Source organism: Pseudophryne corroboree, chromosome 1 (genome assembly GCF_028390025.1).
Source record: "Pseudophryne corroboree isolate aPseCor3 chromosome 1, aPseCor3.hap2, whole genome shotgun sequence".
NCBI lineage: Eukaryota > Metazoa > Chordata > Amphibia > Anura > Myobatrachidae > Pseudophryne > Pseudophryne corroboree.
In genome coordinates this window covers 545,510,216-545,527,214 of record NC_086444.1, presented here as the reverse complement: position 1 = coordinate 545,527,214, position 16,999 = coordinate 545,510,216, and the positions used below count along the sequence as shown (strand labels likewise).

Genomic DNA, 16,999 nt, shown 5'->3' with positions numbered 1-16,999 from the left:
GAAATATCCTTTTTTTTATTTTTGCTTGCATATTTTTCAGTGATTTGCTCCCATTTTCCTAACAACGCTACTACATCAGTCCCATTTCATCCAATATGTTACCAAATTATGGGCCTAATTCAGACCTGATCACAGCAGCAAAATCTTTCTCTAATAAGCAAAACCATGTGCACTGCAGGTAGGGCAAGTGTAACATGTGCAGAGAGAGTTAGATTTGGGTAGGTTATAATGTTTCTGTGCAGGGTAAATACTGGCTGCTTTATTTTTACACTGCAATTTAGAGTTCAGTTTGAACACACCCCACCCAAATCTAAAGGGGGTACACAAGGAGCGATGTTTCTGACTAGATTGCTTAGAAATCAGCTGAACATCGCTCCGTGTGTAGGGGTGCCGACGACAGCGATGCGTGGTCCCGCACGCAGGCACAATCTTGCAGGTCGCTCATTTCACGCTGGGTGAAATGAGCGGCCCCCCGTGTCTGTCCCCCCCATCGCTCAGCACATCGCGCTGTGCTGAGCGGGGGGAGATATGCGTGCTGAGCGGTCTGTGCTAGACCGCTCAGCACACATCTCTGGGGAAATCTCCCCGTCAGTACGGCCCTTTACTCTCTTTGTACATGTTATATCTGCCCCCCCTGCAGTTCACATGGTTTTGCCCATTAGAGACAAAAATTTGCTGCTGCGATCAGGTCTGAATTAGGCCCAATATCCTTATAACGTCTGAAATAATATGAATTCTGCTTAGTGTGTCTATGAATTATAAATGTATCATTGGAAGTTCTGCCCATACCACTGTGAAATGGCACTTATTTGTACTGTTGACATCTTACTCTTCTGATACATATATGAATTTGTAAACAAAACTAAAATATTTGAATTAGTTTATTTTGCTTTTTTGAGTTGAAATAATAGGATTTTGGTACCTACCGGTAAATCCTTTTCTCTTAGCCCGTAGAGGATGCTGGGGATTCCAAAAGGACCATGGGGTATAGACGGATCTGCAGGAGCTTGGGCACACTACAAAGACTTAAACTGGGTGTGAACTGGCTCCTCCCTCTATGCCCCTCCTCCAGACCTCAGTTAGAAAACTGTGCCCAGGAGAGATGGACAATTTCGAGGAAAGAATGTATTGTTATAAACACAGTGAGTGTCATACCAGCTCACACCACAAACACACCGTAGAACGTGGCATTCAGTAGAATACCAGCCAACGGTATGAACAAAACACATCCACATGCTGAGAGAATATGTAACACAACCCGTGTGTCCACAGAAGCAAAAATACGACCCCGCATGCTATGACATGAACAACGGTAGCAACCGCCAGACAGAGAAGACACACCACCAGGGTGTAACCAAAAGCAATAACTGCAGACACCGTACGCACTGGGACGGGCGCCCAGCATCCTCTACGGACTAAGAGAAAAGGATTTACCGGTAGGTACCAAAATCCTATTTTCTCATACGTCCTAGAGGATGCTGGGGATTCCAAAAGGACCATGGGGTTTATACCAAAGCTCCAAAACGGGTGGGAGAGTGCGGACGACTCTGCAGCACCGAATGAGCAAACATAAGGTCCCCAAAAATCAGGGTATCAAACTTGTAGAGCATCGCAAAAGCGTTTGACCACGACCAAGAATCTGCTCGGCAAAGTTGAACTGCCGAGACTCCTCGGGCATTTGCCCCAGAAAAGCCCATCTTCCCAAAAGAAGGAACCTCCACCGACTTCGGTGACAGCAAAGCAGCCTTAGAACGAACATGCCAAACCGCATCACAGATCCAGCATGCAACAAACTGCATAGCGCAGTCTCCCAAAGTAAGCTGGGAACATAGCAGACAAACAGGGCCTCTGATTCTCCCAACTGAGCCAAATTGATGACCTACATACTCAAATCCCTGGCTAGATCAAGGGAATTTGAACCAGCTAATGCCTAAGTAACCCCCGGCATCAAAATAGGCCGATTTCTGCGAAACCCAGAAACCACTCTTGGTAGAACTACCAACCGAGTACCCAATTCCTCTCTATCCACCTGAAAGAACAAACAAGGCTCTTGTGAGACAAAAACACCACTTCCGACACCCGCCTTGCGGACGTCAAAGCCAATAGCCTGACCACTTTCCCAAAGAGAAATTTTGTAAAGAAAATGATTAGGCTTGCCTCCACATCGGCTTGTAAAGTATGGATAAGCACGACCTAGCTGAAAGTTCTCCATAGGAGCCTTCCTGGATACACACCGAGACACATAATTACTCCAACAACGGTGGTAACGCTGTGCCTTCAGTTCTTTCCTAGCCTGAAGAATTGAAGAAACGACCTCATTGGGAACACCCATTCGGCTTAGGATACGACATTCAACCGCCCTGCAGTTAGACGCAGCCGCGGTAAGTCCTGATACACGCCCCGATCTTGTTGTAATATTACCTCACGTAAAGGAAGAGGGCAGTAATTTTCTATGAGTAAACCATGAAAAACTGGATAGCCAACCCTCGCTGGTTAGACCGGATTTCAGAGGATCATCGGAACCTTCAATCATCTTACTCTTACCACTGTCAGAAAGGTGAAAGCGGAGAAGCCACCTAGACTGACTAAAAACACCCACGGTGTCACGAGGATGTCCGCTGCTCTATCCTGAGTGTCCCTTAACCGGGAACAATCTCCTCGAGTCCTCTCGTTGAGGCGAGACGCCAACATATCCAATTGCGACACTCCACAAAGACTTGTCACGTCTGGGAAAGCTTCTCGATGATGACAGTATTTTTCCCGGCTGGATATAGTGTCCGCAAAGGAAATCTATTTCTCTGCCGTTTACCTCCGGAACGAAGACTGCTAACATAGCGTTTACCAGACTTCCCACTGAACTGCAAACTGTGCATCTTCTGCAATTTCCGCTTTTTCCTTGTTGCGCCCTAGCAGCTTACTTACGCCATTGCTGACAAGTCTTCTGGCAGAATTAACACGGGCAGAACACGAAGAATACGTTCGTCTAAAATAGCTCTTAATTCAAGAAAGCTTACAGCAGACAAGTTTCCCAACTTGACCTCATCCTCTGGAAATACGTCCCTTGCAAAGGACTGCTCCCCAGCTTCGGAGATCTATATGCACGGACAACAGGATCTAAACCTGGATCCCTAAACCTCATTCCTCTAGAAGGAAAGAACCGAGTAGACACCACAGGAGCGATGTCCTGGCCGTTTTGATTATATTCCGGTGCATGCGCAGGTGAGACCCGGACCACATTTCCAACTGGTCCCATGAAAACCACTCTGGTATTAGACCTGCCCACCGAAAAAGGCCTCTTATGCCGCATCCATCTGTCTTATCAATGGAACCTATTGATGAGGTGTCACCTCAAAGCCGATCCAACTCTGGATCCTCAGACCTTTTTCCACAGGAAAAACACCGAACCTTAACCGGTCAGTATCTACTCTGAAACCCACTTCTGACATCTGCGTCGTTGGGAACAACAGGCCAATTCCTGCGCCGAAGAACAGTCAGAGATAAACCACGATATGCACCTTTTTACAGGGACAACCAGACAATGACCTGAACGTGACGCACCCTTGTATGGCGTCGCGTGTTGCCTCCCCTTCCATAGGGGAGAGGCAAGATCTATTAGAAAAAACAGTAAGGGGAAACACACCCGTAACTCAGAGTGTTCCCCTTCTGCATCTATAAATAACTCACAGGTCCTAGACTATTCTCGGACTAACTGAAAATTAGTAGACCAGTGGTCACCGGAGTGGAGACCAGCCAGATAGACTCAGCTACAGTGATGGATATAGTGGAAACCGAAAACGACATCCACTTCTGCTAACCTAACAAGGCTGCAGAACTCTTACCTTTTCACCTTCCATTGTCTACGCAGAAAAGGAAAAAAGAGCGGCATCGAACCGGTGAAAAACGACTGCATCCCACAAAAGAATGCATCACCAACCGTTTCGAAGGAGGCTAACTCACGAAGTTAGACTTACCATTGGTATCCGCCGAGATTGACTGACCATAGGCCACACCAAACAGCTGTATACCTGCCACCGGCCTCTCCTGGAGACATCCTAAGCATTTTTCCGGTCACACCTCCTGCTGTCACATGGCAGCCTGCTGTAATGTTATACAGTAGAATAAACATAGGCAAGCCTACCCAGTCTGGGTAGGGCAATTCTATCGGATGTCTACCCGAACACTACACTCCCTCAAGTGTAAACAATGCCAAAAAAGGTCAAAGTATAGAAATAAAATTTCACTTAGCTGCCTGTGTATGATCCCTTGAGACCGGGCTCTGCGTCGACCAGGAGTTGACTGTCATGATTTTCTCTCCGCATTGTGAAGAGAATAATATTCGGACTCCTTGAGAGGGTCCAACGCAACTCGTCATGGCCAATCTAGAGCTTAATCAACAGAGCGACCAGCACATGATAAAAAACACATGATAAAAATATCATTATTTCAGCATTCCTGGATATACATCATATAATACAAAATAAAACACATGTATCCTAACCCTGCATATATAAACCTATATCTACATATATATATATATATAGATGTAACGTATACGCAAGTGGATTGTCCCGACCTATCAGGTATCTATAGACAGTAATGTGTTGTGAATGTGTACGACCATGTACTGACATGCCCCCTAAGTGGATCTACCAGGAACGGTATAGTCGACAGAAACTAAGTAAATGTCGACAGCCAGGAACTGTAAATGGGTAAAAATAATAGTAACCTTGGAAACCCCGAAGGGTCTGAGGGAAGCAACGAATACAATTTCAATAACACTCACCCACATATATCTAGAATTATAAGGGCATAACCGCCTATTAACGTTTTTACCCCTGAGGTTACTGTAGATGCCGGCCGGGCATCCACCAACAACTGTGTCTCCCTTAGCGTGTTAACTGTTTTAAGTACACAAACGCCGATTTACTAATACTTAATTACCCGAATCAAGTACCATGCGCCGGCGAAGCGACTGTTATTCCCAAAGCAGCTTGTGACAAAGCCCTCACACCTGTCGACATATCGACTAACCAATAGTGGGAAACAAACCGGGAAACAGTGCATTTATGCATTACAAGGATTCTGCGTCCATTATCAGTCCTAATGCTATATGACACCCATATAGCATTAAAACACTGTGCCCCCCTTCCTTCTTAGTACACAGCAAGTTCCGGTGGGTGACTTAGGAAAATAGCGCTGGCCTCTCCGTGAGGGCTAAGCTCTGCCCCTTCCCGGCGCGCTTAAGCCTGCTCGAATATAAATATATATATATATATATATAACCCTATATTGAGCCGGGGACCCTAAACACAGGGATTTTTTACATCTGAGAGGGGCAACATATCATCCAAACACTATGTCCCCCACTTTGTTTGCTTGGCGGGGACAGCAGGGAAAATGGCGCTGACTCCGTGTGTGAGGCTAAGCTCCGCCCCTCTCGGCGCGCTATAGCCCCCCTGCAATTTTAAAACACAATCAGGTCGAGCCTCAATATATGTTAAAACACTATATTTACCCAGATCCATGCTGCTCAGGATGCCTCCCTGCGCGCCTTGCACCCCAGGCAACCGATCGGCATGTGGGAGCCCCGGCGCGTCGCGCACCCGCCGCTCTCATGGTGGGTTATCGTGTGCGGCGCCCGGGAGCTCTAAGCTCCACATATCTATGCTGCCCAGGGTGCCACCCACTCCCCGGCGCCCTGCACCCCTGGCGGCCGACGGGGATGAATGGCGCGTGGTGCGCTATAACACGCCTGCGGGGGTCTGTAGACGGAGCCCCCGGCAGCGCGAGTAGTAAAACTGAACATAAACTGAATCGCTGCCCAGGGCGCTCCCCCCCCCCCCGCTCGCCCTGCACCCGTATAAGCGGTGGCGGGGAAATCGTTAAAATATGCTGGCGGGGTAACGATTTTTCACATTAAGAAGACTAGTAACCTGCTGCCCAGGGCGCTCCCCCCCCCCAGCGCCCTGCACCCTGTGAGTGCGTTGGTGTGTGGGAGCATGGAGCGCAGCACTACCACTGTACCTCCGTTACTGAAGTCTTCTGCCGTCTGAAGTCTTCTTTTCTTCCAAATCTCACCCGACTTCCTTCTTCTGGCTTCTGTGAGGGGGTGACGGCGTGGCTCCGGGAACAAGCAGCTAGGCGCACCAAGTGATCGAACCCTCTGGAGCTAATGGTGTCCAGTAGCCGAGAAGCAGAGCCTTGAAACTCACAGAAGTAGGTCTGCTTCTCTCCCCTCACTCCCACGCTGCAGGGAGCCTGTTGCCAGCATGTCTACCTGAAAATAAAAAACCTAACATAAAGTCTTTCAGAGAAACTCAGGAGAGCTCCCTTCGTGTGTGACCCATCACTCCTGGGCACAAAGTCTAACTGAGGTCTGGAGGAGGGGCATAGAGGGAGGAGCCAGTTCACACCCAGTTTAAGTCTTTGTAGTGTGCCCAAGCTCCTGTGGATCCGTCTATACCCCATGGTCCTTTTGGAATCCCCAGCATCCTCTAGGACGTATGAGAAATATACGTGCAATTAAGTTTTCAATTTTAATTTTATTTATTGGATGATTTACGGTTCCCATTTTCTTAAGTCACTAAAATAATATCGATATTGCGTTCTCCTAACCTGCTCATTAGATGTTACCACACAACCTCAACGCCTTAATGCCCTGCTTTTATTGTGGTAAGGAAGTACTATTACAAGGATAATTCCCAAAGGCACTGAGCTGCTCTGCTGCACAGAAACTCATTTCCATATTGTAATTAGAATGTTATGTGTGCAGGCTCCGCTGCCTGCCATGCCTTGTAGCAACGCTCTAGTGAACAGTAAAGTGGCCTGTGGAGAATTACATCTACACAATAGGGAATATGAGCCCCATCTATCCTGGCATCACCTGAAAGGCAGGTGTATCAGTGTAAGGAACATAATATAAGGCGCTGGGGAAGCTAGGTTTTAGTATTGTTATTATCTCACTGACATGTTGCCCAAATACAGTTGCAGTTCTCATCAATTTCTAAATTAAGCACTGTTGCACTACCACGTGCTAGCAATGAAAGTCTAAGGTTTTACAAACAACAGAAACATAGAAACGTAGAAACATAGAATTTGACGGCAGATAAGAACCACTTGGCCCATCTAGTCTGCCCCTTTTTTTTTACATTATTTTTTTATCTCTGACCTTATTTGATCCTTATTTCTTTGTAAGGATAGCCTTATGTCTATCCCATGCATGTTTAAAATGCTCTACTGTCTTAGCCTCTACCACCTCTGATGGGAGGCTATTCCACTTGTCCACTACCCTTTCTGTGAAGTAATTTTCCCTAAAAATTTCCCATGAACCTTCCCCCCCTCCAGTCTCAGTGCATGTCCTCGTGTCCTATTGATTCTCTTCATTTGGAGAATGTTTCCCTCCTGGACTTTGTTAAAACCCTTGATATATTTGAAAGTTTCTATCATGTCCCCCATTTCCCTCCTCTGCTTTAAACTATACATATTGAGATTTCTTAGTCTTTCTGGGTATGTTTTGTGATGTAGGCCATGCACCATTTTAGTTGCCCTTCTTTGTACAGTTTCTAATGTATTAATATCCTTTTGAAGATATGGCCTCCAGAACTGAATACAGTAATCTAGATGAGGCCGTACCAATGACCTATACAGTGGCATTATTACTTCTTTCTTTCTGCTGCTGATTCCTCTCCCAATGCAGCCAAGCATCTGACTAGCCTTCCTCGTTGCTTTGTTACATTGCTTACCTGCCTTTAAGTCATCTGAAATAGTGACTCCTAGATCCCTTTCCTCCTCAGTAGTTTCAAGTATATTGCCATTAATACTATATATAGCCATTGGATTTTTGAGACCCAAGTGCATGATTTTGCATTTTTTGCCATTAAACTGTAATTGCCACACTCTTGACCATTCCTCTAGTCTACCTAGATCTTCATTCATTTGTTTTACCCCACCTGGTGTGTCTACCCTGTTGCATACCTTTGTGTCATCTGCAAAAAGGCATACTTTCCATTTAATGCCATTTGCAATGTCACCAATAAAGATATTAAAAAGCACTGGTCCAAGTACAGATCCCTGGGGTACTCCACTGGTTACATTTCCCTCCTGTGAATGCACTCCATTTACCACAACTCTCTGTTTTCTATCCTTCAACCAAGATCTTATCCATTCAATAATCCTAATATCCAATCCCAGACGTTCAAGTTTATTTAGCAGTCTGCGATGTGGAACAGTGTCAAAAGCCTTACTAAAGTCTAGATAAGCTATGTTCATGGCTCCACCTTTTTCCATCACTTTAGTCACACAGTCAAAAAAGTCAATAAGATTTTTTTGACATGATCTCCCCCCAGTAAATCCATGCTGTTTGGGATCCTGTAAATTGACGGATTTGAGATAATCTACAACTCTTTCTTTTAAGAGTGTTTCCATCAATTTTCCTACTACTGATGTAAGACTCACTGGTCTGTAGTTGTTTGCCTCTTCCTTGCTTCCACTTTTGTGCAGTGGGACTACGTTTGCTCTTTTCCAGTCCTCTGGAATTACTCCTGTAGCTAATGACTGGTTGAATAGTTCTGTCAATGGTGCTACCAGCACCTCTTTAAGTTCTTTTAGTATCCTTGGATGTATCCCATCTGGCCCCATAGATTTGTCCACTTTCAGCTTTGAGAGTTCTGTTAGGACCTTCTCCTCTGTAAATGTACTTGTGTTATTTTCCTGAATATCCCTGCAACTTAACTGTGGCCCCTTCCCCTCTTTCAGTAGTACATACTGAGCAAAAATAATTAACAGAGGCGTAACTAGGGTTTTCGGAACCCAGGGCAAGATGAAAAGTGGCGTCCCCCTCCCCAAAAAAAGTATAAACTGAAGTATGTGCACGCGCCGGAAAAATGGGCATGGCCACACTCCAGAAGGGGCGTGGTCACATACCAGAAGGGGCATGGCCACTGAAAATGGGGCGTGCCAACATGACTATCACCTACCCGCAGTGTCGTCTTTCAGCACACTATCACCTCCCCCTTGTGTCATCTCTCAGCACACTATCACCTACCCCTTGTATCATCTCTCAGCACACCTTCATTCAATTTTTGCACTTTACGGCAGTAGAGTCCACTATTTACACAGTACGCAGGCAGAGTCCCCTATTTACACAGTACGCAGGCAGTGTCCCCTTTTTACACAGTACGCAAGCAGAGTCCCCTTTTTACACAGTATACACAGTGCCAGACACACATTACCCCACAGTGCCAGATACATATATGTCCCCACAGTGCCAGATACATATTACCCCACAGTGCCAGATACACATTGCTCCACAGAGATACATATTACCCCACAGTGATACACATTGCCCCACAGTGCCAGATACACATTGCCCCACAGATACACATTGCCCCACACTGCCAGATACATATTACCCCACAGTGCAAGATACACATTGCCCCACAGAGATACATATTAGCCCACAGTGCCAGATACACATTGCCTCACAGTGTCAGATACACATTGCCAGATACACATTGCCCCACAGAGATACACATTACCCCACAGTGCCACTGCCATATACACATTGCCCCACAGAGATACACATTGCCCCACAGTGCAAATGGCAGCTATACATTGCCCCACAGTGCCACTGCCAGATACACATTGCCCCACAGTGCCACTGCCAGATACACATTGCCCCACAGAGATACACATTGCCCCACAGTGCCACTGCCAGATACACATTGACCCACAGAGATGCACATTGCCCCACAGTGCCACTGCCAGATACACATTGCCCCACAGTGCCACTGCCAGTTACACATTGTGGCCCCCCCTGCTCACCCTCCTCCCCGCTCACTGCTGGCCGCTGCTGTGTGATGATGTGAGGGGAGGAGAGTGCAGCGCCTCTCCTGCCCGGCCTCAACACACCATGAAGTCCGGTCTCCGGCTGCCAGCCGTGGGTATCTTCTTGGCGCTGGTTCATTAGCCAACCAGAGCTCGCGGACCGGCAGCCAATCAGAAGCCAGTCCACGAGCTCTGATTGGCTACCAAACCAAGGAGACTTGCCCCGCCGCCTCCGGAGAGTGGAGACCGTCACCAGACACTGAGCACACTGAGGGGTAGGAGAGGCGCTGCGCTCTCCTCCCATCACATTATCACATAGCAGCGGGATGGGGGATGGCCCAGGGGCAGAAGAACAGTAGCGGGGGTGAGTGGGCATGATGCCCTGGCCACCAGCAGCGCCCTCCTCTTCTGGGCCTGCCAAGGCACCCAGGGCACGTGCCCTGCTCGACCCCTCTTAGTTACGCCTCTGACAAACAAACACAGCATACAGGAGGTATATACATGACTATAATCCAAGATAACTCACAAATCAGTATAACTTCCATCTAGCAAGTAAAGAATAGCGAGCCCTCTATTGTTAATTTTATAACATTGCTTCAAAGCCTCAAAAACTTAGGTCCTCTAACTTTCTAAGGACCACTGAAGCCAAAGAGAACAGCTCTACTCAAAAGTCAATAATTAAATCCAAATTACCTGAATGGATGATCTTGTGGAACTTGCTCTATTATGTGGCAAATGGACTTAATTACTCTGCTCACAGCTTTCAAACAGTGTTATGTATTTTCTATGGCTCTAACCATACTCAAAATTTTGAGGATAGACATTTGTGTGGACTATAAAGCCACTGTATAGCAAGGAAGAAGGCATACCCTGTGCATACTCAGACCCCATCCACTTATCCTGACATCACAGAAAAGGAATTTGGAAGCAGGCAAATGGGTGCCGGGCACACTGCTTTTGTAGGCAGCTGGTCTAGAAAATGGTGCTGCACTCAGGAAGTCCCTGGGAACACCTGATTTCAGTTCTCTTTTAACTGAAAAACCTACCAATAGTTGTACCAAAACACCTAATTTTAACCATTAACATTTCAACAATATTTGAAGTGGCGGTCATCATTGCATATCTCAATTTATTATAACAAAAACTTTGCACATACAGTATGTCTAACATTGGCCCTCATTCCGAGTTGATCGCTCGCTAGCTACATTTTGCAGCCATGCAAACGCATAGTCGCCGCCCACAGGGGAGTGTATTTTCGCTTTGCAAATGTACGATCGCATGTGCAGCCGAGTGGTACAAAAACATTTTGTGCAAAACAAGACCAGCCCTGAACTTACTTATCCTGTGCGATGATCCTAGCGACGGAGGTCCCGGAATTGACGTCAGAAACCCGCCCTGCAAATGCCTGGACACGCCTGCGTTTTTCCTACCATTCCCAGAAAACGTCAGTTGACACCCATAAACGACCCCTTCCTGTCAATCTCCTTGCAATCGGCAGTGCAAACGGAATCGTCGCTAGAAGCATTGCACAGCAACGATGCTGTTTGTACCCATACGCAGTTTTGCAATTTTTTTACCTGATCGCTGCGCTGTGAAAATCGGCAGCGAGCGATCAACTCGGAATGACCCCCATTATCCAATTCATTATGTATGACTGTTGCTTTATATTTTCATACCTTGGCTCTCAATCAGATTGTACCGACATTGCACAAAATTGTGAAGCTTTTATCTTTCTTTTTTTTAATGAAAGTAGTCTACATAGGGAGTTTCTAATCCCAGTGTCACCTTCTTTTTGAGGGAATGCATTATTGTTGTTTTTTTGTGATGCAGGACAACGATATTGGAAACATTAGTGATAACTGACTTCCAAACTTAAGAATCTCATTTCCTTAACCATAAAACATTATACTTAATAATCATTGCTTAAAATAAACATGCTTGCATGTTGATCCCAAACACAGTCAAATAATGATAGGTATGTGTTCCTGATTATTGTATTCCAAAAAATTGATAGCCCTATATAAACTAGGATGTATATGAGCACTATTGATATGGGATACTGGGACACCACCAGTGTAAAAAATGATGTCATTAAAGTGGTGAACAATCGAAGCAGAGAAAAATTATTCCAAACCATAAAGGATGTTCTGAGGCATATTATGTGACTGTACAGGGAAATAAACTGATTGTAACAGTGCTACAGAGAATCTATGTGATTGAGGAGAGTCCCTTTTTTTACTAATTAACATTTAATCGCCATACCAAATCAGCTTGATTAGTTTCAAGTAAAATATTCAGCCATCTCAACAGACACTAAAAAACCTCGATGTATAAAAAAGAACAATATCTAAAACCTTAAAAATTAAGTAACACTTTTTCTTATTTTCCTTTTTGTTTTGTTTTTACTTCTACCTTTAATTGTTTTGACCTTAACTGTTTCCAAAATCCGAACATCCAAATTTTTAATTATCCAGGAATAGCTGATAGGAGTTTTAGATCACAAGGAGTATAAAATGACGAAAAAAGAAAAAGAAATACAGAGAGAAAACCTTGCTTTAATTTAAGCTTTGAGTTACTGTACATTCAATGAGATAATATAAAACAAAAGAAATGTGTTTTATTTGCTGCAACTTTCAAGTTCGGGTTGATAGGAGTTCTCGATGTTTGCTATAACTACAGTATGTGTCTGTTGTTGATATTGCAACAGTTTTCAAATTCAAATATTTTCGCAAAAAGGGTAACACGTGTTATAATGAAATCCTATAATGGTTTCAAGTACATCAGTTTGCCCATAAGCTACTAGTTAGACAAAGCAACTTGGGCTCTATTCATGAAGCAGAGAAAAGAGTGGAAAAGTGAGCCTATGGAGAAGTTGCCCACGGAAACCAATCAGCTTCTCCTTATAATTGTATAGTATGCAAATTATAAATGTTTCTTTAATGCTGATTGGTTGCCATTGGCCACTTCTCCACTGGCTCAATTATCCACACTTTTCACTGCTTCATGAATAGACCCCTAAAAGGCATACAATATAACTGACTTAGGGGTCTATTTACTAAGCCTTGTGTAGAGATAAAGTCAACGGAGATAAAGTACCTATCAGCCAAACAGCTCCTAACTGTCATTTTTCAAACCCAGCCTGTGACATGTCAGTTAGATGCTGATTGGCTGGTACTTTATCTCTGTTGACTTTATATCCACCCAAGGCTTAGTAAATAGACCCCTTAGAAGCAGTTGTGCTATATAAATAAAATGGCACATTTCTACCTCCTAGTTAATTTTCAGGAAAGCTAGTAGTTCCCAGATTGTCAGTAGTTGCCACCAATGTTAGACCCCTATATGTGTTTATGCACTTTTACAATATCATGTTTATACAGATTGCAATAAACATCACAATATTGAACAGTCTTAAGTAATGGCAGAACTGTCAATCACAAAGTGTTTATCTGTACAGAACGTGATGCTTTTAAAATGTCATCCTCAAATTATCAATCAAAATAAATCTTTGAAACACGTGTTTTATGCAGAATTAGTTGGAGTGTGCAAGAAGGCAATCTGAAGGCACATCTGTTTACTTTAGAGTGGGAAAAAGCCTCGGCACATACTTAAGAATCAGAGGAAAGAGGCGAGACGTTATAAAATGTGAATTCAACATGATTTTCCAGGATCAGAAAATACAATCTGTGGAACTAGGTTCTAGCAGACAGGTATTAGACGTTGGTGAGCCAGCAGTGTTGCTGATTTTATGCATGATACAGAGTGTTTACAACTTGTTTATGCAATGTGAAAGTTGCAAATACATTATGTGATAATCTTATAGATAAGAGGGGTTACTTTGATGGATATAGTTGACAGAATATAAATAAGGTAGAAAAAGACATACTGGTTTAAAGGCAGAGCTTGCTCTTAATGCCTGTGCCAGATAACCATCAATAGCAAGTTGATCGTCAAGGGAGATGCAGTTTAGCAAGAGCTAGAGTGCTTGCTGTTCCTTTGTCTGAGGGATAAGGAAACACATTTTAAATGACAACTAAAATTATTGTTGTTCAATGCTTTAGCTGTGCATATATTTTATTTGTGTTTAGCAAACAACCACATTTCAGAGAGGGAGAATATTTTCATAGTCATATATTTCACATTATGTATATTTTCATACTTCAATATTTCATATTCATATTCCAAATCTTGGCATGCTTCTGTTCTTGATCCAGGGGGCTGCCAGACTGGTTAAAGGTAGTGCAGCTGCTATGGGGCCTGGCCCAACTCACTGTGAAATCATGTATTCTTGTGAGGGTGTGCAGAGAGGTCCGCCTGTGACTTTAATTGTGAAGCTGGAGCTGCTCCCTGTTTGCTCTTCAGGTCCATGATTAGCCTACATTGGGCTTTATCCTATTAGAAGCAGTACTTTACCACTGTTAATAGGATCACCAGGGCGGATGATATTAGCCCCGATACCATCATCATTTTCTCCCGATGCCGGCACTTATCTGGGATAATGCTTTGGGTGTCTAAGGCAGCTAAAGCATAATCTGCAATAAAGGGCAACCAGAATCGCAATAGCACATGGGATCGGGGACTTATCCCCAATACCATGTCGACACAAATGGTCAACACAATTTTTAGTTTTATAGGTGTCATTTTGTGGTTTCATTATATGGAACCAGAATCAGTGGAAACATGTAGCCTCGCTGGTTTGCTTCACTCACCACACTTCTGGCAAGGTGGCTCGCTTTGCTACCACTGCACTAGCCACAGGTTATTATTCCCAATCATAGTCCACGTGATAGTAAATCATGCAAAAGTTGGGAAAACATATAAAAACCCCAAAAAAGTAACTTGTGTCAACCATTTGTATGTCAACCATTTTCTTGTCAACCTTTCGAATCTGTTGACCTTTTGTACCTGTCAAACTTAATGCATGTCGACTATATAGTGTCAATTTATTGACTGTCTACCTATCATTTGGATACCTATTAGACCTTGGTGAGCGAACAGTGTTGCTGATTTTATGCATGATACTGATTACAACTTGTTTATGCAATGTGAAAGTTGCAAATACATGATGTGATAATCTTAAGGGGGGTACACACGGAGCGATAATCTAAGCAATCTGACTAGATTGCTTAGATTTTCAGCAAGATCGCTCCGTGTGTAGCCCTAACAGCGATAGCGATGCGCAGCCCCGCGCATCGCTATCGCTGCTGCTAGATTGGCCTGCATGCAGGCCAATCTAGCGGGTCGCTCACTTCACCCGCTGGGTGAAGTGAGCGGCCCCCCCATCTCCTCCCGCACGCTCAGCACAGATCGCGCTGTGCTGAGCGCCGGAAGAGATGTGTGCTGAGCGGTTCGCTCAGCACACATCTCTCCAGCATCGGGCCGTGAGTACTGGCCTTTACAGGTAAGATAGATAAGAGTGGTTTCTTTGATGGATATAGTTGACAGATTATAAATAAGGAAGAAAAGACATACTGGTTTAAAGGCAGAGCTTGCTCTGCACCAGATAAGCATCAATAGCAAGTTGATCGTCAAAGGAGATGTTTAGCAAGAGCTAGAGTGCTTGCTGTTCCTTTGTCTGAGGGATAAGGAAACACATTTTAGATGACAACTAATGTTATTGTTTAGCAAACAAGCACATTTCAGAGGGGCAGAATATGTTCATGGTATATATTTCACATTATGTATACTTACATACTCCTATATTAATAATAATAATAATAATAATAATAATAATAATCATTTTATTTATATAGCAATCTTTCTCCAGCTGGACTCATATTCATATTCCAAATCTTGGTGCTTCAAACCTGACATGCTTCTGTTCTTGATCCAGATGGCTGGCTAGACTGGTTCCAGGTAGTGCAGCTACTATGGGGTCTGGCCCAACTCACTGTGAAATCCTGTATTCTTGTTAACTTTGTCCATGTGTCCTACTGTAAGTGTGCTTTTGTCCTGAGAGTGTGCAGGGAAGGCCCTCAGTAGTTATGCCCCCAGTAGTTGTGACCCCAGTAGTTGTGACCCCTGTAGCTGTGCCTCCAGTACATTTACCCCCAGTACTTGCTGTATATTTTACAACTAACAAATGGTTATACCATCACATTTACACATAATATTATAAGTCACTACAGTTAAAATACTAGCGCTCTGTGACTGTAATGCAAAGGCACAAAGCATTCTGCATTCAACTCTTATTTATTGTTTTCTATGTAATATACAGTAGTTGTAAGATTATTTTTTTTTTTCATTGTATGTAATAATAATAATCACTAACCCTTAGCAACAACTATAGCCCCAGCAATCTATGTGGCCAGTGGGTAACTACAGTGCCAGCAGTCCATGCCACCAGCAGGGCGCCCTGGTAAAAGGAGGGGGGTTGGCCAACAGGGGAGGCGTGGCCAGACCTTCTCCTTTAAAAATGTAAAAACTATGTAGTTTGCTCGGCGACTTCATGTCGGTGTCAAATCCAGCGGGTGGTGGGGAGCGGGTGTGATCACACCACCAAGCAGAGAGAGAAAGGACATGTTGCCATTGCAGCTGCCACTCTCCACAGCTCAGCACACAGCACTGAGCAGTGTACCGGATTAGGGAGAGAGGCTGCTGCCTGCCTGGCTCTCTGCAATGAGGAAGGTGGGGGGGAGGGTGGGCAGTGGGCCTCTCCAACGGGCCCGGACCCAGGTGAAATCTGCCCACTCTCCCCTCTCTCTGCACCACTGGCCACCAGTGCATACCTATAGCCAGACCAGTCTATGTGACCAGTGGGTACCTATAGCCCCTGAAGTCTATGTGACCAGAAGTCTATGTTACCAGGGAATAAGAAACAATAGTAAGAGTAGTCCATATGACCAGAGGGGTAATTATAGCCATAGCAGTCCAAAATTTTGCAACAGGCACCAGACATTTCTATTTATGACCTGTTCACCTTTATTCATCCAATCAGGATTTTAGTTGTTGAAAATTGGGCATATTGTATTTAATCAGACTTCAAAGAAACTCAAGTAATTCAATAATGCCCAAATCCACAAGTGTAAGGTCACTGATAGGCCTATTGGTACATGGGAAGTGTACAGTGAGAACTGGTCATTCAGCCCAACAGGTTAATGGCTTGGTCTCTGCAATCAGGTTGCACTGACTAATCCCATGTCTGGTGCATGACAATCATACTGAATGTCTATTTTAT

The 16,999-nt window shown here is 44.4% G+C and overlaps 1 protein-coding gene across 7 annotated transcripts in view; it reads right to left on the bottom strand.

Moving 5' to 3' along the window:
* LINGO2 (leucine rich repeat and Ig domain containing 2) overlaps positions 1-16,999 on the bottom strand; it is a 2,057,065-nt gene that overhangs the window by 194,986 nt on the left and 1,845,080 nt on the right. The window lies entirely within an intron of this gene.